We start from the raw sequence: 22,682 nt of genomic DNA on the forward strand, positions 1-22,682 counted from the left end.
TCATTTCACCGATCGAGTTCAGCGAGTGGACCAGTCCTATTGTCACAGGCCTCAAGGGAGATGGCACCGTCAGAATCTGTGGCGATTACAAAGTAACTATCAATCGTTTCTTCCTACAGGACCAGTACCCACTACCAAAAGTCGATGACCTCTTTGCAATGCTGGTGGAAGGAAAGACGTTCACGAAGCTGGATCTGACTTCAGCCTACATGACGCAGTAACTGGTGGAATCATCGAAGGCCCCCACCTGCATCAACACGCACAAAGATCTTTTTGTGTATAACAGATGCCCGTTTGGAATCCGATCAGCGGCGGCGATATTCCAGAGAAACATGGCAAGTTTACTGAAGTCAGTCCCACACACCGTGGTCTTCTAGGACGACATCTTGGTCACAGGTCGGAACACAGTCGAGCACCTGCAGAACGTGGAGAAGGTTCTTTGTCGACTCAACCGCGTGGGGCTCAGGTTAAAAAGCTTGAAGTGCATTTTCCTTGCGCGTGAAGTGGAGTTCCTGGGAAGAAGGATTGCGGCGGATGGTATCAGGCCCACCAACGCGAAGAAGGAGGCAATAGAGAACGCACTGAGGCCACAGAACGTGACGGAGCTGCGGTCGTTTCTGGGACTCTTGAACTACTTTGGTAACTTTTTACCGGGTCTCAGCACCCTGCGAGAACCACTACATGTCTTACTACGAAAAGGGGGCAAATGGGTTTGGGGCAAAAGACAAGAAAATGCCTTTGTAAAAGCGAGAAAATTGTTATGCTCAAACAAATTGCTTGTGTTGTATGATCTATGTAAGCGTTTGGTACTAGCATGTGATGCGTCGTCATATGGCGTCGGGTGTGTATTGCAACAAGCTAATGATTTCGGGAAAATGCAACCGGTTGCTTATGCATCCAGGAGTCTGTCTAAGGCCGAGAGAGCCTACAGTATGATTGAAAAAGAAGCGTTAGCGTGTGTCTATGGGGTAAAGAAAATGCATCAATACCTGTTTGGGCTAAAATTCAAATTGAAAACTGACCATAAGCCACTTATATCCCTGTTTTCTGTGAGTAAAGGGATAAATACCAACGCATCGGCCCGCATCCAGAGATGGGCGCTCACGTCGTCCGCATACAACTACGCCATCCGCCACAGGCCAGGCACAGAAAACTGCGCCAATGCTCTCAGTAGGCTGCCATTGCCCACCACGGGGTTGGAAATTATGGAAGCATTTGAGTGAGCAATCCACCCATCACTGCCCGGCAGATCAAAACCTGGACAAGCCAGGACTCCTTATTATCTCCAGTCAAAATCTGTGTGCTTTACAGGAGGTGGTCCAGTGTCCCAGTGGAAATGCAGGAAGAGATAAAGCCGTTCCAGCGGCGCAAAGATGAAATGTCTATACAGGCAGACTGCCTTCTGTGGGGCAATCGAGTAGTGGTCCCCAAGAAGGGCAGAGACACCTTCAACAATGACCTACACAGTACCCATCCAGGCAACGTAATGATGAAAATGATAGCCAGATCTCACGTGTGGTGGCCCGGTATCGATGCGGACTTAGAGTCCTGCATTCACAGATGTAATACATGCTCGCAATTAAGCAATGTACCCAGGGAGGCGCCACTAAGTTTATGGTCTTGGCCTGCCAAACCGTGGTCTAGAGTACACGTCGACTATGCAGGCCCGTTCTTGGGTAAAATGTTCCTTATGGTTGTAGACGCGTACTCCAAGTGGATTGAATGTGAGATAATGTCAGCTAGCACTTCCACTGCCACTACTGAAAGCCTGCGGGCCATGTTTGCCACACACGGCTTACCCGATGTCCTGGTGAGCGACAATGGGCCATGTTTTACCAGTGCTAAGTTCAAGGAATTCATGACCCGTAACAGGATCAAACATGTCACATCTGCTTCGTTTAAACCAGCGTCCAATGGTCAGGTAGAGACAGCAGTGCAAACCATCAAGCAAGGCTTGAAGAGGGTAACTGAAGGCTCACTGCAGACTCGCCAATCCCGAGACCTGCTTAGCTACCGCACGAGACCCCACTCACTCACTGGCATCCCACCTGCTGAACTGCTCATGAAAAGAGCACTTAAGACAAGACTCTCGTTAGTTCACCCTGATCTACAATGAACAGGTAGAGAGCAGGCAGCTTCAACAAATTGCATACCATGATAGCGCAAATGTGTCACGCGAGATTGAAGTCAATGATCCTGTATTTGTATTAAATTATGGTCAAGGTCCCAAGTGGCTTCCTGGCACTGTCGTGGCCAAAGAGGGGAGCAGGGTGTTGCGAGTCAAACTTTCAAATGGACTCATTCACCGGAAACATTTGGACCAAATCAAACTCAGATTCAAGGACTACCTTGAGCAACCCACCTTGGACCCTACCTTTTTTGATCCCCCAACACACACACCAGTGGCAACCGACACCACAGTTGACCACGAAGCAGAACCCATCATCCATGCAGCCCTGCAGGGCCCAACACACCAGGCAGCCTAGCAAGGCCAGCTGCACAGCAGCCCAGTGAGGGCCCCACAAATGATTCAACAACACCAGTTTTCACACCGAGACGATCAACCAAGACAAGAAGGGCCCCAGATTGACTCACATTGTAAATAGTTACACTATTGACTTTGTGGGGGAATGTTGTTATATTTGTGGACTTGTATTTACACTGTACAGCCACAAGAGGGCCCATTCCCCAGAGTCCCACGGGATTCCAGAATCCCTTGGGAGCACAGGAATTTAAGGCGGCTTCATAGGTTGGAGAGGCACTCTGGAGACCTGCAATAAAAGACTAAGGTCACACTTTACTTTGAGCTCACAGTGTTCAGTCTGACTCTTTCTCCATACACTACAACTTTGACCAGAGCATCTGAGTAGTACAAACCGAGAGGTAATTGGGAAAAATGTAGCTAGTCAAAGAAAGGCAGAGCAAAATCTCATATTTCACTGCATAGTCTTACTTTGAAAAGGAGCTTTATCCAGAGAATGTATTTTAGAGGTGCCCGACATGGCCAGGAAGTGGTTCCGCACCATTATTAAAGGATCAGGTAGTGTGAGGTGTTTTGCCTGCTGAAGGAGGTAGGAGGTTACATTTTACACAACTCAGCTTTGGGCTGAGTGAGCCATTCATTCAGTAACTGCTTCACCCACACGATGAATAAATTGGTGGAGACAACCATTGGCAAAACCCTTGAGCAGCACCCAGCTACAACTGTGCGACAAAGCTGGAAAAGCTGTCAGTACACGATGGTTTGGCTGCAGGGACTGAGCAGCTATTTCAATGCCAGTCAGGGTGCACTAGCAGACCCTGCTGCATAATACATGGAATCATGGTTGGAGAAAGGCATCAGCGTTCTCACGTTCAGGGGTTGTGCAGATGTTTCAATATACTGGATTAAGAAATGTGGCAGACCTAAAAGGTAAAACAAAAATGGTTCAGTAATGTAGATGTTGGAGTTTTACTTGGTATAGAGAAACAAATGCTATATAAATATCAAAAGTAGCTGAGATAGCAGTCTGTGTAAAGTGATATATGAAATGTAATACAATGACTAGTGTAGCAGGTGATCTATACTGTGTCAAAGTGCCGCACTTCAATGGCCATGCTTTGGTTAACCCAGTTTTCTGCTTAAAGTTGTGGTAATTTGACTAACTGGATTTCATTAAAATTTATAATCCAAGGATCAAAAGTGAATTGTTACAAGGTGAAATGGCAAAATTTAATAACTTTTCAATTTTACATAAGATAATATGAGAAATAGGAGCAGGAGCAGGAGCAGGCCATTCAGCCCTTCGAGCCTGCTCCACCATTCAATATGATCATGGGTGATCTTCTACCTCAACTCGACTTTCCCGCACTATCCTCATATCTCTTAATTCCATTATTATCCAAAAATCTATCGATCTCTGTCTTGAAAATACTCAATGACTCAGCATCCTCAGCCCTCTGGGGTACAGAACTCCAAAGATTCACAACCCTCAGTGAATAAATTTCTCATCAATCCTAAATACACGACGCCTTCTCCTGAGACTATGATCCCTAGTTCTAGACTCCGCAGCTCGGGGAAACATCCTCTCAGCATCTACCCTGTCAAGCCCTGTAAGAATTTTATGTTTCAATGAGATCGCCTCTCCTAAATTCGAGGGAATATAGGCCTAGTTTCCTCAATCTCTCCTCATAGGGCAATCCCCCCACCCCCCCAGAAATCAATCTGGTGAACCTTTGTTGCACTCCCTCTAAAGGCAAATATATCTTCCTAAGATAAGGGAAATTAAAACTGTACACAATACTCCAGGTGTGGTCTCACCAGGGATTTATATAATTGCAGTAAGAAATCTTTACTCTTATACTCTTAGGCAGAGAGGCTGTTTCCACTGGTCGGGGAGACTAGAACTAGGGGGCACAGCCTCAAAATACGGGGGAGCCAATTTAAAACCGAGTTGAGAAGGAATTTCTTCTCCCAGAGGGTTGTGAATCTGTGGAATTCTCTGTCCAGGGAAGCAGTTGAGGCTAGCTCATCGAATGTATTCAAATCACAGATAGATAGATTTTTAACCAATAAGGGAATTAAGGGTTATGGGGAGCGGGCGGGTAAGTGGAGCTGAGTCCATGGCGAGATCAGCCATGATATTGTTGAATGGCGGAGCAGGCTCAAGGGGCTAGATGGCCTTCTCCTGTTCCTAATTCTTATGTTCTTATGTTCTCTGCCTCTATCTTGTCTATCCCTTTCATTATTTTGAATGTTTTTATAAGATCACCCCTCATCCTTCTAAACTCCAACAAGTAAAGACCCAGTCTACTCAATCTATCATCATAAGGTAACCCCCTCATCTCCGGAATCAGCCGAGTGAATCGTCTCTGTACCCACTCCAAGGCTAGTATATCCTTCCTTAAGTAAGGTGACCAAAACTGCATGCAGTACTCCAGGTGCAGCCTCACCAATACCCTATACAGTTGCAGCAGGACCTCCCTGCTTTTGTATTCCATCCCTCTCGCAATGAAGGCCAACATTCCATTCGCCTTCCTGATTACCTGCTGCACCTGCAAACTAACTTTTTGGGATTCATGCACAAGGTCCCTCTGCACCGCAGCATGTTGTAATTTCTCCCCATTCAAATAATATTCCCTTTTACTGTTTTTTTTCCAAGGTGGATGACCTCACATTTTCTGACATTGTATTCCATCTGCCAAACCTTTGCCCATTTGCTTAACCTAGCTAAATCTCTTTGCAGCTTCTCGGTGTCCTCTACACAACCCGCTTTCCCACTAATCTTTGTGTCATCTGCAAATTTTGTTACACTACACTCTGTCCCTCTTCCAGGTCATCTATGTATATTGTAAACAGTTGTGGTCCCAGCACCGATCCCTGTGGCACACCGCTAACCTTCGATTTCCAACCCGAAAAGGACCCATTTATCCCGACTCTCTGCTTTCTGTTAGCCAGCCAATTCTCGATCCATGCTAATATATTTCCTCTGACTCCACGTACCTTTATCTTCTGCAGTAACCTTTTGTGTGGCACCTTATCGAATGCCTTTTGGAAATCTAAATACATCACATCCATCGGTACACCTCTATCCACCATGCTCGTTATATCCTCAAAGAATTCCAGTAAATTAGTTAAACATGATTTCCCCTTCATGAATCCATGTTGCGTCTGCTTGATTGCACTATTCCTATCTAGATGTCCCACTATTTCTTCCTTAATGATAGCTTCAAGCATTTTCCCCACTACAGATGTTAAACTAACCGGCCTATAGTTACTTGCCTTTTGTCTGCCCCCTTTTTTTAAACAGAGGCGTTACATTAGCTGCTTTCCAATCTGCTGGTACCTCCCCAGAGGCCAGAGAATTTTGGTAGATTATAACGAATGCATCTGCTATAACTTCCGCCATCTCTTTTAATACCCTGGGATGCATTTCATCAGGACCAGGGGACTTGTCTACCTTGAGTCCCATTAGCCTGTCCAGCACTACCTCCCTAGTGATAGTGATTGTCTCAAGGTCCTCCCTTCCCACATTCCCGTGACCAGCAATTTTTGGCATGGTTTTTGTGTCTTCCACTGTGAAGACCGAAGCAAAATAATTGTTTAAGGTCTCAGCCATTTCCACATTTCCCATTATTAAATTCCCCCTTCTCATCTTCTAAGGGACCAACATTTACTTTAGTCACTATCTTCCGTTTGATATATCGGTAAAAGCTTTTACTATCTGTTTTTATGTTTAGCGCAAGTTTACTTTCATAATCTATCTTTCCTTTCTTTATTGCTTTCTTAGTCATTCTTTGCTGTTGTTTAAAAATTTTCCCAATCTTCTAGTTTCCCACTAACCTTGGCCACCTTATACGCATTGGTTTTTAATTTGATACTCTTTATTTCCTTGGTTATCCACGGCTGGTTATCCCTTCTCTTACCGCCCTTCTTTTTCACTGGAATATATTTTTGTTGAGCACTATGAAAGAGCCCCTTTTAAGTCCTCCACTGTTCCTCAATTGTGTCACCGTTTAGTCTGTGTTCCCAGTCTACTTTAGCCAACTCTGCCCTCATCCCACTGTAGTTCCCTTTGTTTAAGCATAGTACGCTCGTTTGAGACACTACTTCCTCACCCTCAATCTGTATTACAAATTCAACCATACCGTGATCACTCATTCCGAGAGAATCTTTTACTTGGAGATCATTTATTATTCCTGTCTCATTACACAGGACCAGATCTAAGATAGCTTGCTCCCTTGTAGGTTCTGTAACATACTGTTCTGAGAAACAATCCCGTATGCATTCTATGAATTCCTCCTCAAGGCTACCCCGTGCGATTTGATTTGACCAATCGATATGTAGGTTCAAATCCCCCATGATTACTGCCGTTCCTTTTTCATATGCCTCCATTATTCCCTTGATTATTGCCCGCCCCACCGTGAAGTTATTATTTGGGGGCCTATAAACTACGCCCACCAGTGACTTTTTCCCCTTACTATCTCTCATCTCCACCCACAATGATTCAACATTTTGTTAATTAGAGTCAATATCATCTCTCACAATTGCCCTGATATCATCCTTTATTACCAGAGCTACCCCACCTCCTTTCCCTTCTTGTCTATCCTTCCGAATTGTCAGATACCCCTGTATGTTTAATTTCCAGTCTTGGCCACACTGCAACCACGTTTCTGTAATGGCCACCAAATTATACCCATTTGTAATGATTTGTGCCGTCAACTCATTTACTTTATTTCGAATGCTGCGTGCATTTAGGTAGAGTGTTTTAATACTAGTTTTTAAACCATGATTTTTAGTTTTGACCCCTCCTGCAGCCCCTTTATATTCATACATATTGTCCCTTCCTATCACCTTGTGGTTTACACTTACCCCAGTGCTACTCTGCTCTGTTGCCTCCTGCCTTTTGCATTCTTTCTTGGAGTCCTGTTCATCTGCGCTCTCACCCACTTTAACGAGCTCAGAGCCCTCTCCGGGTTCCAAATACTCCTCGCCTTGAGGCACCGAGCTTTCAGGCTTGCCTTTTTATTGCACTTTGACCCTTTAGAATTTTGCTGTACAGTGGCCCTTTTTGTTTTTTGCCTTGGGATTCTCTGCCCTCCACTTTTACTCATCTCCTTTCTGTCTTTTGCTTCTGTCTCCATTTTGTTTCCCTCTGTCTCCCTGCATTGGTTCCCATCCCCCTGCCATATTAGTTTAACTCCTCCCCAACAGCACTATCAAGTGACACGCAAACCTATGAGAACTCATCGGCTTAGTGCTCTGCACTAATGGCTGCACTGTCCACCCATTCATTAAAATAAATGCATTGTTTTAAAATTTGTTCCTGGGATGTGGGCGTCGCTAGCAAGTCCGGCATTTATTGTCCATCCCTAATTGCCCTTGAGAAGGTGGTGGTGAGCCATCTTCTTGAACCGCTGCCTTCCATAGTGCTATTAGGGAGGGAGTTCCAGGATGTTGACCCAGCGACTATGAAGGAACGGTGATATATTTGCAAGTCAGGATGGTGCGTGACTTGGAGGGGAACTTGCAGGTGATGGTATTCCCATGTGCCTGCTGCCTTGTCCTTCCAGATGGTAGAGGTCGTGGGTTTGGGAGGTGCAGTCTTCAATGGCATTTTTAGTACATGATCTAAACTGGAATTTTTTGAGAAGGAGCATTAAGGAACTGTTTAGATTAAAAAGGAATTGTAAAACATCTAAATTTTTTCCTGCTATTACAATGGTCTTCTTTAATGAAAAGAAGACCATTGTAATAGCAGGAAAAAATTGTTTTTAACTCTGAGGAATAGCTAGACAAAGAAAGACCAAGGTCCATCTAGTTCACAGAAACATAGAAACATAGAAAATAGGTGCAGGAGTAGGCCATTCGACCCTTCGAGCCTGCACCACCATTCAATAAGATCATGGCTGATCATTCCTTCAGTACCCCTTTCCTGCTTTCTCTCCATACCCTTTGATCCCTTTAGCCATAAGGGCGATATCTAACTTCCTCTTGAATATATCCAATGAACTGGCAGCAACAACTCTCTGCGGTAGGGAATTCCACAGATTAACAACTGTCTGAGTGAAGATGTTTCTCCTCATAGAAACATAGAAAATAAGTGCAGGAGTAGGCCATTCGGCCCTTCTAGCCTGCACCGCCATTCAATGAGTTCATGGCTGAACATGCAACTTCAGTACCCCATTCCTGCTTTCTCGCCCTACCCCTTGATCCCCCTAGTAGTAAGAACTTTATCTAACTCTTTTTTGAATATATTTAGTGAATTGGCCTCAACAACTTTCTGTGGTAGAGAATTCCACAGGTTCACCACTCTCTGGGTGAAGAAGTTTCTCCTCATCTCGGTCCTAAATGGCTTACCCCTTATCCTTAGACTGTGACCCCTGGTTCTGGACTTCCCCAACATCAGGAACATTCTTCCCGCATCGAACCTGTCCAGTCCCGTCAGAATCTTATATGTTTCTATGAGATCCCCTCTCATCCTTCTAAACTCCAGTGAACACAGACCCAGTTGATCCAGTCTCTCCTCATATGTCAATCCAGCCATCCCGGGAATCAGTCTGGTGAACCTTCGCTGCACTCCCTCAATAGCAAGAACGTCCTTACTCAGATTTGGAGACTAAAACTGTACACAATATGCCAGGTGAAGCCTCACCAAGGCCCTGTACAACTGCAGTAAGTCCTCCCTGCTCCTATACTCGAATCCCCTAGCTATGAAGGCCAACATACTATTTGCCTTCTTCACCACCTGCTGTACCTGCATGCCCACTTTCAATGACTGATGTACCATGACAACCCAGGTGTCGTTGCATCTCCCCTTTTCCTAATCTTCCGCCATTCAGATAATATTCTGCCTTCGTGTTTTTGCCCCCAAAAGTGGATAACTTCACATTTATCCACATTGTACTGCATCTGCCATGCATTTGCCCTGTCTTCTACCTGGTAGTCACATGAAACAACAATAATGGATTTGTTGACTAACCATGGCAATCAATCCCTTATCAATGACTTTACAACAGACCCAGACATGATGCAAAGAAAACCAGTGGGAGAACTTTGGGAACCATAGGTCCAAAGTCACTTGTTCCTCCCCAACATGCTCGACTTTCCATAGGTTATACCTCAAGTTATTCATATACTTTATCGCAAAATGTTATTTTCTTTTTGCATTAGAATGTACCAACACTATTTGTTTTCACCATGTCTCCGGGGAGTCTGTTCCATTGATTTACCACTACCTCACTAAAATAATGGTGGAGGACCTTTGTCTTATGGATGTTTAGTGTAAGGCCTATGCTTTAGTATGCCTCAGTGATGTTGACTATGACTTGGAATTCAGTCTCTGAATGTGCGCAGGCACAAGCGTGGTCCGCGTACTGTAGTTCGATGACAGAGGTTGCAACGGTCTTGGATCTGGCCTGGAGACGACGAAGGTTGAACAAGTTCTCACTGGTTCTGTAGTTTAGTTCCACTCCAGCGGGGAGCTTGTTGAGTGTGAGATGGAGCATTGCAGCGAGGAAGATCGCGAAGAGGGTTGGGGCGATGACGCAGCCTTGTTGACACCAGTCCAGACATGGATTGAGTCTGTGATGGATCCATTGGTCAGGATCATGGCTTGCCTGTCATCATGGAGCAGGCGGAGGATGGTGACAAACTTTTGGGGGCAGCCGAAATGGAGGAGGGCACTCCATAGTCCCTCGCGGTTGACAGTGTCAAAGGCCTTTGTAAGGTCAAAAAAGGCCATGTACAAGGGTTGGTGCTATTCCCTGCATTTTTCTTGCAGCTGTTGCGCCATAAAGATCATATCCATTGTACCCAGTAGTGGACGAAATCCGCACTGTGACTCCGGGTGGAGCTCCTCAGCCACAGGGAGAAGACAGTTGAGGTGGATTCTAGCAATGGCTTTCCCAGTCATCAAGATCCACGGTGCGGCCCTGGACGACGTGGACCACTTTCCATACCACGTGAGCATATTATCAGCAAGGGCAGACATCGACAATGAGATTCAACAGCGCCTCCAGTGCACCAGCTCAGCCTTTAGCCGCCTGAGGAAGAGAGTGTTCGAAGATCAGGCCCTCAAATCTGCCACCAAGCTCATGGTCTACAGGGCTGTCATGATACCCACTCTCCTGTATGGCTCAGAGACGTGGACCATATATAGTAGACACCTCAACTCGCTCGAGAAATAACACCAACGATGTCTCCAAAAGATCGTGCAAATCCTCTGGGAGGACAGACGCACCAACGTTAGCATTCTCGATCAGGCCAACATCGAAGCAGTGACCACACTCAACCAGCTCCATTGGGCGAGCCACATTGTTTGCATGCCTGACACAAGACTCCCAAAGCAAGCGCTCTACTCGGAACTCCTACACAGCAAGCGAGCCCCAGTGGCAGAGGAAATGTTTCAAGGACACCCTCAAAATCTCCTTGATGAAATACAACATTGCCACCGACACCTGGGAGTCCCGGGCCAAAGACCGCCCTAAGTGGAGGAAGTGTATCGGGGGGGGCGCTGAGCACCTCGAGTCTCGTCGCCGAGAGCATGCAGAAAGCAAGCGCAGGCAGCAGAAGGAGCATGCAGCAAACCAGTCCCACCCTCCCTTTCCTTCAATGACTGTCACGGTGGGACAGACAGAGACTGTAATTCCCGTATTGGACTGTTCAGTCACCTAAGAACTCACTTTTAGAGTGGAAGCAAGTCTTCCTCGATTTCGAGGGATTGCCTAAGATGATGATGATGACTAAAATAATGTTTCAACAAGTTAGTTTTGAATTTAGCCCCTTCAAGCACAAGCTGTGTCCTCTGGTTCTACTGCCATGGACAAGATGAAACAGCTCATCGTGGTCTATAGCTTCTACTCCCTTTAGAAACTTGAAAACAGCAATCAGATCACCTTTCCACCTTCTCTTTTCCAGTGAGGACGTGTCCAATTTACGGAATCACTCCTCATAATTCAATCCCTCCATTCCCTCAATCATCCTGGTTGCACTGTATTCTCACAATGGCAGCAATATCCTTTTGGTTGTGATAGCTTTAATGTATTGTCCATCAGTACCTCCAGATCTCTTCCATGCACATTATTTTCTTTCCTATCAAGTAATAGTCCATTCTTGGATTTTTTGGGGGACCTGTGAAGCACTCTGCATTTCTCTACATTGAATTGCAACTGCCAACTGTTTGCCCAATAACCATGTATATTCAAATCCGCCTGTCGCTTGTCCTGTTCAGCTTTGGCGTCTATCACCTTGATTGGCTTTATATCATCAGCAAATGTATTTTTCTCATTAAATGTAATGCTGCTGTCCTGGTGAAAGCTCTTAATTGACAAGATTGTCGCTGATGACGCCCTTTGATGTAAACACCAGAAATGCGCGCAGACCCATGAGGACTCGTGCACATTTAGAAAGCGGAATCACTGGCAGTCTATCAGGATCACTATAATTGGGTTGTTTTATTTTATTTGCAAGAGAAAAATATCAAAAGCAAAACCTTACTAATTGTGTTTGCTACTGATAGTTATAAAATGCAGGGATGCTGTTAGTCCAAGTCAATATGGCAAAACTTCATGCAAATAATGGTATTAAGACAGGACCAGTATTTATTCGCCTCAATTAATTGGCCTCTTCGTGACTCGCGGGACTGATGGCTTTTAATGTGTCTCTATCCATACACCATCCCAATTACTCAGTTTAAGCAAAATTGAATGGATCTGTTTTCAGGAATTAGATTTCCTGCCTTGGTCAAGCTTTATTTCTGTGCACATGTTGAACTAAACAACTAAACTGCTCCGAAAACTAGTGAACGGTAAAAGCACCTGAAGGAAATATCTAGATCAAATGAAGTAGAACTAGTTTTCAATGAGCTCTGCCCAACCAGAGAAATGGCAAGAAGCAGATTTTTCAAATAGTGCCTGCTTACATAATCTGTTAAGTCTGGACAGGTTACAAACATTGAATCTGCAATAAACAAACCAAACTCTTTGTCCTCGGGCTATGCTCCTCTCTCTCAGCACCACACACCGCTAGTGCTGAAGAAGCTGGGTTGATGGCCCTACCTGCTCGCTGGCTGACTGCAGCGGTAGTATCCCGGGAGCAGGCAGCTCTTCCGCTCCCGGTGTCGGCGCGACCGGGATGACTCCGACAACCGTTCACTTTTCCGCTTTTCTGCGGCCCCTGGCGTTTCGACTGGACGTTTTCTTCACCTGGAACGGGTCTGGAACGAACGGACGAGACGGTGCCCATGTGGAGAGAAGCAGAGACTCTGGTATCAGCAACATGTACTCCGGGCATCTCCCACACCAGACTGCTTCAACAAATGCTTCCGTGGGAAATGATAGTGCAATCAATGTTCTCTTATTGTTGAACTAATCCTCTTTTAACCTCTGATAAATAATCCCTGTTTATTATTAGGCTGCACATCAGTGCTGTAATAGAGGATGGAATGAATTTATTCCATGACATTTAGTATTACTATATCTCCAAACTTCATAATGGTCCAATGCAGACCATGTATAACATATTTTCATCACACACACACTTCAACATTACAAGGGAGGGGAAAGGACCCAGACAGGCGGTCTGGCAGTAAATGTCTCTGCATTGTTCATATCAGCAACAACTCTTTTAATTCCGGCAATTTGCCAATTGAATTCAACTATGTGCCACAACCACTAGAACCTGTAAATTAACAAAAAAAATTTAAAGGAACCTTAATAAATCAAATTTAAATGTTGTTCCCGTTGTAAGCCCAGTCCCTCCAGTGCCCACCGATCATGGCAGGCCTCAAGCATGCCAGTGGACACTGCGTGCTCCATCTCCAGGGACACCTGGTGCGAACATAGCTGCAGAAGCAAAGCAGGCAGTTGGGCCGAATGTCCCCCTCGACCACCCGCTGCCTGGATCGATTAATGACCACCTTAGACATGCCCAGGAGCAGTCCTACGAGGAGGCCTTCCGACCTGCCCACTCCTCCTGCACCGGGTGCCCAAACATCAGGAGCGTGGGACTGAAGTGCAACCAAAAATCGAGGAGCAGCCCCTTCAAATAGTGGAAGAGGGGCTGCAACCTCTAACACTCAACATAAACGCGGAACATGGACTCCTATCAGCAGCAAGCCTAAGGTGGCAGCAAATTAATTGCAATACAACTATTTTAACATTCTATTAACCACGTGCCCCCCTTGTAGAAACATAGAAACATAGAAATTTACAGCATTTTGGTCCATCGTGTCCACGCCGGCCGACAAAGAGCCGCACATCCCTTGGTCAGCAGCCCTGAAGCTTACATATAAACCTATGAACAATGACGGAAAGGCAAAGAGCACCCCGCCCAACCAGTTTGCCTCACACAACTGCGACACCCCTTATATGAAACATTCTACATTCCACCCCAACCGGAGCCATGTGATCTGCTGGGAGAGGCAAAAACGAGATAAAAACCCAGCACAATTTAGGGAGAAAAAAAATCTGGGAAAATTCCTCTCCGACCCATCCAGGTGATCGAAACTAGTCCAGGAGAGAAGCTGGAAACTTGCACACTGTATAAAAACATGGAACATGGACTCCTATCATCAACAAGCCTGAGGTGGCAGCAAATTAATTGCAATACATGACTCCAGTGCAAGCATATATTGGTTACACCAGTGAGGCATTCAAATTTACTACTTTGAGCATCAAGAAAAGACATGCATTTATATAGTGCCTTTCATCCCAAGGTGCTTTGCAGCCAATGAAGTACTTTGTGACATGCAATTAGGTTACATTTGTGGTGAAGTAATATCTTTATATACTGCATAAGAATGAACACATACAATACTTGGCTTGCAGTGTAGACCCTCTGTGTCCAATGGTGTTTGCTGCCCCATGAAGTGAATCTTCAGGGAGAATGGAGGTGGTTGATCGACTTTTTAATCAGTCGCTTCCCAATTATACCTGCAGCTGCAAGAGGCAAACATAGAAACATAGAAACATAGAAAATAGGTGTAGGCGTAGGCCATTCGGCCCTTCTAGCCTGCACCACCATTCAATAAGATCATGGCTGAACATCACCTCAATACCCCTTTCTTGCTTTCTCTCCATACCCCTTGATTCCTTTAGCCATAAGGGCCATATCTAACTCCCTCTTGAATATATCCAATGAACTGACATCAACAACTCTCTGCGGCAGGGAATTCCACAGGTTAACAACTCTCGGAGTGAAGACGTTTCTCCTCATCTCGGTCTTAAATGGCTTACCCCTTATCCTAAGACTGTGTCCCCTGGTTCTGGACTCCCCCAACATCGGAAACATTCTTCCTGCATCTAACCTATCCAGTCCCGTCAGAATTTTATAGGTTTCTATGAGATCCCCTCTCATCCTTCTAAACTCCAGTGAATACAGGCCCAGTCGATCCAGTCTCTCCTCATATGTCAGTCCTGCCATCCCGGGAATCAGTCTGGTGAACCTTCGCTGCACTCCCTCAATAGCAAGAACGTCCTTCCTCAGATTAGGAGACCAAAAGTGAACACAATATTCCAGGTGAGGCCTCACCAAGGACCTGTACAAATGCAGTAAGACCTCCCTGCTCCTATACTCAAATCCCCTAGCTATGAAGGCCAACATGCCATTTGCCTTCTTCACCGCCTGCTGTACCTGCATGCCAACTTTCAATGACTGATGTACCATGACACCCAAGTCTCGTTGCACCTCCCCTTTTCCTAATCTGCCGCCATTCAGATAATATTCTGCCTTCGTGTTTTTGCCACCAAAGTGGATAACCTCACATTTATCCACATGTACTGCATCTGCCATGCATTTGCCCACTCACCTAACCTGTCCAAGTCACCTTGCAGCCTCTTAGCATCCTCCTCACAGCTCACAACGCCCCCCAGCTTAGTGTCATCTGCAAACTTGGAGATATTACACTCAATTCTTTCATCTAAATCATTGACGTATATTGTAAATAGCTAGCGTCCCAGCACTGAGCCCTGCAGCATCCCACTAATCACTGCCTGCCATTCCAAAAAGGACCTGTTTATCCCGACTCTCTGCTGTCTGTCTACCAACCAGTTCTCTATCCACGTCAATACATTACCCCCAATACCATGTGCTTTAATTTTGCACACCAATCTCTTGTGTGGGATCTTGTCAAAAGTTTTTTGCAAGTCTAAATACACCACATCCACTGGTTCTCCCCTGTCCACTCTACTAGTTACATCCTCAAAAGGCATGCTGGAGCAGCAATGGGCAGCTCTGAATGTGCATAAGTAGCAAAAGCAACTGTTGTATTTTCTAATTCAAAGTTTCTTCTATTTCTTTTATACTGGTGGACCTATATCTGAGCCAACTATGGCTTTTGGCACCTCGCAGCGGTAGTAAAATTGCGCCATCGGTGAGGAACATCGGTGGTGCACGCTCTTATGACGCCAACTGTGGCTCAGTGGGTTGAACTCTCCCCTTCTGAGTCAGAAGAGACTTGAACATAAAATCTAGGCTGACACTCCAGTGCAGTACTGAGGTAGTGCTGCACTGTAGGAGGTGTATATTACTAATAAAAAGAGGACAAAATTGCCCCTTCCCTTAAAGCCTGCTACCGCCAGAAATTGGCGGCCATGCTGCAGAGTGCAATGGCCGCTGATTTTTCGTGTAATGGCCGCCACTTTTAAAATTCCGCTCCTGCGGTATCCCAGCGATGACCCGCTTCCCCCCTCCCCCTCCCCCACCACCGCTCCGCTGTTGCTGCTATGCCATAAATGCGTCATAACAGTGCGCACCACTGATGTTCCTCCCCGATGGTGAAATTTTACTACTGCTGCGAAGTGCCAAAAGCTGCTTTTTTCTGCCAGTGCAGTGAGGCTGTCATCCTTGTAAAATGCTGATGCGGCTCCCATTAAAGGGAAGGCCATCCTGCCACTGCTGCCATAGTTTTTTTGTCAGCTGACTGTCATGTCAGGCTGACAATTATGTCACTGGATTCAGCCGGGCCACCAACAGGCAGCCTGGCAGCCCCTCTTGGGTGCTAGGCCACTGGCCCGGCCGAAACCCTCCCTGGTGGCCCAGTGGACCGAAATTAAACAATCACGCGGCCTCTCCCCTTTAAGGGGAGAGCCGTAGTGACGCTGCACTTTGATGACGTCATCAGTGCTACGCTGATGACTGACAGCGGCGGCCATTCCATCCACCCCCAACTTCCGCCCCTCTACACTGTAAACTTCCGCTTACCACCCGACTTCCGCCCCCATCAACAGGCCACAGTGCTGGTAAAAACTACAGAAACAAGGTAGGTCTGCCCCATTTTCAGCGGTGGGCAATTTCGACCCCAAAAGGACTTGCATTTATATAATGCCTTTCATAACCTGAGAATATCCCCAAACATTTCACAGCCATTGAAGTATTTTGAAATGCAGTCACTGTTGTAATGCAGGGAAACATGGCAGGCAATTCATGCAACTCCCACAAACAGCATTGAGATACTGATCAGATAATCTGATTTTGATGGTGTTGGTGGAAGGAATAATGTTGACGAGGGCACCAGGAAAACTCTTGTGCTCTTCTTCAAATCATGCCACGGGATCTTTTACATCCACCTACAAGGATAGATAAGGCCTTAGATTAATATCTCATCCAAAGATGGCACCTCTGACAGTGTGAATGTTTGAAAATGTATAGAGACATTGAAGTTGAGAACGTGGGAATTATATATGGACAGTGTAAGCTAACAAAGAATTCATGGAGGAATAGCCATGACATCTCAGACTCGAGACTGCAAAATGTTACAACACTAACACATATTGAAACAAAACCCACAGCTTGCAGAAAAACCTCAAGGTCTTAGTAACTCATAATGGGCCTTTGTGTAAAATCATACCATTCTTAGATCGGCTTATGAGTGGACAATGGTAAAGAGGGATCAAAGAGGATAGGCTGAAATAGGATGTCACTCTAATTGTATCTCGTTATCTTTTACCGAAAATGTATAACCGTCGTCCCTTTACAATGTAACGTCACTTTGTCCGTAGGAAGTGAGTGCAATCTATCAGGAAGCATTCCTTCTGTCTGATAAGGTCCCCGATCGGGATTTGCTTTTTAAATAAAAGCTTGCTTTGTTTAAAGCACAATCGGTATTCGACTCAGTGATTTCACTGAACCAGATTGAGGGAAAAGAATCCAGAAATCAACAACAGTGCAACACTCCTTCAGTATTGTACTGAAGTGTTAGCCTAAATTAGCCACTCAAGTCTGTGGAATGGGGCTTCAACCCAACTTTCTCACTCCGAGACAAGAGTGCTGCCACTGAGCCACAGCTGACACCTTATACATTGCCAGAATACTTTTTAATGCCAATTTAAACTTTTCCACACAGCTCTGTGAATTCTAATTTGTCAAACAAAACACCTAAAAAGTGATTTAAAAATGAGAAGTTTGAAAAATGTGTACTCAGTATCTAAGTGTGTACTAAATATCATCTGAAGCATCAACACAAATCCATTATGTTTTTGTCACAGATCTATGAAAAAGATTTTCTGCAACATTAATGGAGCTGAATACTTCAAAATAAAATTAGATACATATATAGAATATAATAGAATTGTTGTATGGAAGAACTCCACAAGACTGAGGACTGTGAGCTAAAACTGATGTGAACTTAGTCTCTTTAATACAACTCCAGAGTGCCGAAGCAACATGGCAGACAACCTTTTATACTCCCTCACACGAGGTGTGCAGGTGACCCTTGGGCCTCCAACAGTTAGGCCCTCTGGTGGCAAGTCTTACACAGTTACAATGTTTACATACATAACATCACTCCCCACGCACCCCCCCCAAAAGTCTTTCATACAAATTATTTACAAGTTCAGATGATCCAGGGCTCTATGCTCCCTGGTTGATCGTCTGAGTTCAAACTCTGGTATGGGTGAGTTGGTCAGACCATTGCTGCACAGCGGTGCAGCTGGACCTACAGGACTGTTGGGAATGGTGGGTTCACCCTCTTGATTGACAGCGAGGTCAATTGCTGGTTGGGTGTGTGTTGGTGGATCGATGATGGTGATGTCCTCTTCAGGTTGTTCCTGGTTGTCAGTGAACCACAGTTTGGTCTGATCCAAATAATTTCTGCACGTTTGTCCATTCAATAGTTTGACTATAAACACTCTATTCCCCTCTGTGGTCAAGAAAGTGCCAGCGACCCATTTATGACCATGACCGTAATTCAGGACAAACACAGGGTCGTTAACATCAATGTCACGCGATACAGACGCACAATCATGGTACATGTTTTGCCGGTGACGCCAGGTTTCCACATGATCATTTAGATCTGAGTGGACTAGAGAGAGCCTAGTTTTGATTGCTCTCTTCATTAACAATTCTGCAGGGCGAACTCCAGTAAGTGAGTGGGGTCACGTCCGGTAGCTGAGCAGAACCCGGGATAAGCGGGTCTGCAAGGAGTCTTCCGTCACGCGTTTCAAGCTCTGCTTGATAGTTTGGACTGCCCGTTCCGCTTGACCATTGGATGCGGGCTTAAACGGGGCAGACCTGACATGCTTGATGCCATTGCGGGTCATAAACTCGTTGAATTCCGAGCTGGTGAAACACGGTCCATTGTCACTGACAAGGACGTCGGGCAAGCCATGGGTGGCGAACATAGCCCGGAAGCTTTCAATGGTGACAGTGCATGTGCTGGATGACATGATTACACAATCAATCCATTTAGAGTAAGCGTCCACTACAACTAAAAACATCTTTCTGAGAAAGGAGCCAGCAAAATATACGTGGATCCTGGACCACGGTTTGGAGAGCCATGACCACAGACTCAATGGAGCCTCCCTTGGTGCATTGCTCAATTGTGAGCACGTGTTACACCAGTGTATGCATGACTCTTAGTCCGAGTCAATGCCGGGCCACCAAACATGCGACCTGGCTATAGGCTTCATCATGACTATGCCTGGGTGGGTATTGTGTAGGTCACGTATCAACGTTTCCCTGCCTTTTTTTGGCAAAACCACGTGATTACTCCATAAGAGACAATCCGACTGGATGGACATTTCATCTTTGCGTTGGTGAAACGGCTTAATTTCATCTTGCATTTCCCCGGGAACGGCCGACCAGCTCCCATTGAGGACGCAACTTTTTACAAGTGATAGCACAGGATCCTGGCTGATCCAGGTCCTGATCTGGCGAGCTGTGATGGGTGACTCCTCGCTCTCCAAAGGCATCCATGACCAGAAGCAAGTCTCGGTCGGTGCCATTTCCAGCCCGGTAGTGAGCAATGGTAGCCGACTGAGGGCATCAGTACAGTTCTCCATGCCTGGTCTGTGGCAGATAACATAATCATAGGTGAACAATGTTAGTGCCCATCTTTGGATGCGGGACGAAGCAGCAGTGTTTATACTTTTGTTTTCTGAAAACAGTGAAATGAGCAGTTTGTGGTCGGTTTCAAGCTCAAACCGAAGTCCAAATAGGTATTGATGTATTTTCTTAACCCCATATACACATGCTAACGCCTCTTTCTCGACCATACTGTAGGCTCTTTCAGCCTTAGACAGACTTCTAGATGCGTATGCAACCGGTTGAAGTTTGCTGATACATTGGTTTGCTGTAACACACAGCCGACCCCGTACGAAGATGCATCACAAGCTAGCATTAATCGTTTACACGGGTCATACAGTACAAGTAATTTATTAGAACAACATAGGTTTCTAGCCTTCTCAAAGGCTGTCTCTTGAGATTTACCCTAACCCCAGTCGCCACTCTTACGTAGCAACATGTGCAATGGCTCCAGCAAAGTGCTTAACTCGGGTAAAAAGTTACCAAAATAGTTGAGGAGTCCCACGAACGAACGCAGCTGTCACATTCTGTGCATTCTTGATGGCCTCTGTCTTTGAGTCCGTGGGTCTAATGCCATCTGCTGCACTCTTTCTCCCCAAAAATTCGACCTCTGGTGCCAGGAAAACACACTTGGAGCATTTCAGCCTGAGTCCCACTCTGTCTAGTCGAATTAGAACCTCTTGCAAGTTGTTCAGGTGTTCGGTGGTGTCACGACCGGTGATCAGGATGTTGTCTTGAAACACAATGGTGCGTGGAACCTGTTATATATGTAAACTTTACCAAAATGTAAGAATTGCCACTAAGGGACACACCTGTGGGAGACCTAAGGGTCACCTGTGCACCCTGGGCAAGCAGTTATAAAAGGTGATTCACCATGCTGCTTCCCCACTCTGGAGTCTGAATAAAGAGACCAAGGTCACAACAGTTTGAGCTTGTGATACAGACGTGTGGATTTATTCTGTATATAACAAATTCGCGATGAGTAACAGATCACGAACTTTCATGCAGTAATGGCTGCCATTGGTATTCTTGAGAGATTTGTTGAGGGTGATGGTTGAGAAGCCTCCGTTGAGTGCCTCGACCAGTACTTTGTAGCCAACAAATTGGACACGGCTGAAACAGCGATCAATTCTCCTCACCATATGTGGGTCATCGGTACATGGCCTCCTAAAAAATTTTAAACCAATGGACAAATCTTATGCAGAGCTGTGTACACTGGCTAGGGAACATCTCAAGCCAAAGGAGAGCATCCTGATGACCAGGTATCGCTTTTACACGCACCGTCGTTCCGAGGGCCAGAAAGTGGCGAGTTTTGTCGCCAACCTAAGGCGCCTTGCAGGACAGTGCAATTTTGCAGGATCCTTGGGGGAAATGTTGCGGGGCTTTTTCATGCTTGGAATTGGCCACGAGGTCATTCTTTGCAAACTGCTGTCTGCTGAATCCCTAGATCTGAGCAAGGCCATCACGATAGCCCAAGCCTTCATATCCACGAGCGATAACACGAAACAGATATCTTCACAGAATCGAAGCTCACCGGCAAGTACTGTGCATAAAATAATGTTTTCAGCAGGCAGAATGGCACAGGGCAGGGCCCACATGACTGCAGAGGCCAGACCTAGGCCTAGAGTGACTCAGAGTCTGCCGTGGGGCATGAATGTATATCCATTAGCACCATGTTGGCGCTGCAGGGGCAGTCATAGAGCTCATCAATGTCGATTCAAGCCCTATGTGTGCAAGGACTGTGGAACAATGGGGCACCTCCAGCAAATGTGCAAACGATCTCTGACTCACCATGTGGCAGAGTCAGGAGAGGATGACCGATCCAGTGGGGATCACGATGAACAAGCAGGAAAGGCAACTGAACCTGAGGGTGAAGAGGAAGTATATGGAATACACACCTTCACCACCAAAAGCCCTCCGATAAAAGTTGAACTTAATGGCATTCCAGTCTCCATGGAACTAGACACTGGAGCGAGTCAATCAATTATGAGCCAGAAGGCATTCGAGAGGCTGTGGGGCAATGAAGCACAGCGACCCAAGCTGATCCCGATTCAGGCAAAGCTGCTTACCTACACCAAGGAACTGATACCAATTATAAGGGTATCCCATGAGGGAACAGTGCACTATTTACCACTGTGGATTCTTTCAGGTGATGGGCCAACGCTGCTTGGTAGAAGGTGGATGGGGAAGATTCGATAGAACTGGGAAGACCCCTGCGTACCTTCTCCGGTGAATGACGTCTCCCCTTCTCAAAGGCTGAGCAAACCCCCACCTTCAGCTGAACCAGGCATCAAAGTGCAGATCCAATTGCAGATCCCCGAGGCACAGGCCACTCATCACGACCACGAGGAGGTGAAGATCAACCGAGCAGCAGTACAGGTGCGGTACCCACCACCCGAAGCCGACGACCTCTTCACAACGATAGAAGAGGCTCCAGGTCAACCATGCGGAGTGGGACTCCAGCCGAAACGATCCGAATGCGTCTTCCCGACGGCAGAGGCAAAATCCCTGGGGAGGAAGATCGCGGCAGTCGGCATCACGGATACGGATGAGAGGACGTCCAGACCATGGGAGGTCGCCACAACAGAAAAGAGTAATGTGTCGCCCATCAAGGAAGACAACTGGATTTGGGGTAAAGGTAAAGGGGAGGCCGCTGAGAAGGCCAGGAACCCACCACGTTCCAATAAGTTGTTTGCACTATGTAACCCATGTGAGTGGTCCTTCGCGGCCAATGATGTACCATTATATGAGGTCAGGGGGACGTTACAACAAGCCAACATAGTGGGCGAACACCAACCGGACATATATGTATCTGACAAAGTACTTGTAACAAGTGATATATTATCACACGGGGTCGGGTGAGTTGTACAGCAAGCAAAAGTAGCGGGCGAGCCCCAAACGA

The 22,682-nt window shown here is 46.1% G+C and overlaps 2 long non-coding RNA genes across 3 annotated transcripts in view; both read right to left on the minus strand.

Moving 5' to 3' along the window:
* LOC139259889 (uncharacterized) overlaps window positions 1-16,104 on the minus strand; it is a 47,936-nt gene extending 31,832 nt beyond the window's left edge. For both annotated transcript variants that reach the window (XR_011592674.1, XR_011592675.1), the window contains exons 1-2: window positions 14,292-16,104; window positions 12,538-12,695 (exon numbers count right to left, since the gene is read on the minus strand). This is a non-coding gene — a long non-coding RNA (uncharacterized lncRNA). The remainder of the gene's footprint in view (window positions 1-12,537; window positions 12,696-14,291) is intronic.
* A 173-nt stretch (window positions 16,105-16,277) lies between these two features.
* LOC139258661 (uncharacterized) overlaps window positions 16,278-22,682 on the minus strand; it is a 67,088-nt gene continuing 60,683 nt past the window's right edge. The window contains exon 5 of the long non-coding RNA XR_011592380.1: window positions 16,278-17,046. This is a non-coding gene — a long non-coding RNA (uncharacterized lncRNA). The remainder of the gene's footprint in view (window positions 17,047-22,682) is intronic.

The sequence above is a fragment of the Pristiophorus japonicus genome, chromosome 3, assembly GCF_044704955.1.
Source record: "Pristiophorus japonicus isolate sPriJap1 chromosome 3, sPriJap1.hap1, whole genome shotgun sequence".
NCBI classification, from domain to species: domain Eukaryota; kingdom Metazoa; phylum Chordata; class Chondrichthyes; family Pristiophoridae; genus Pristiophorus; species Pristiophorus japonicus.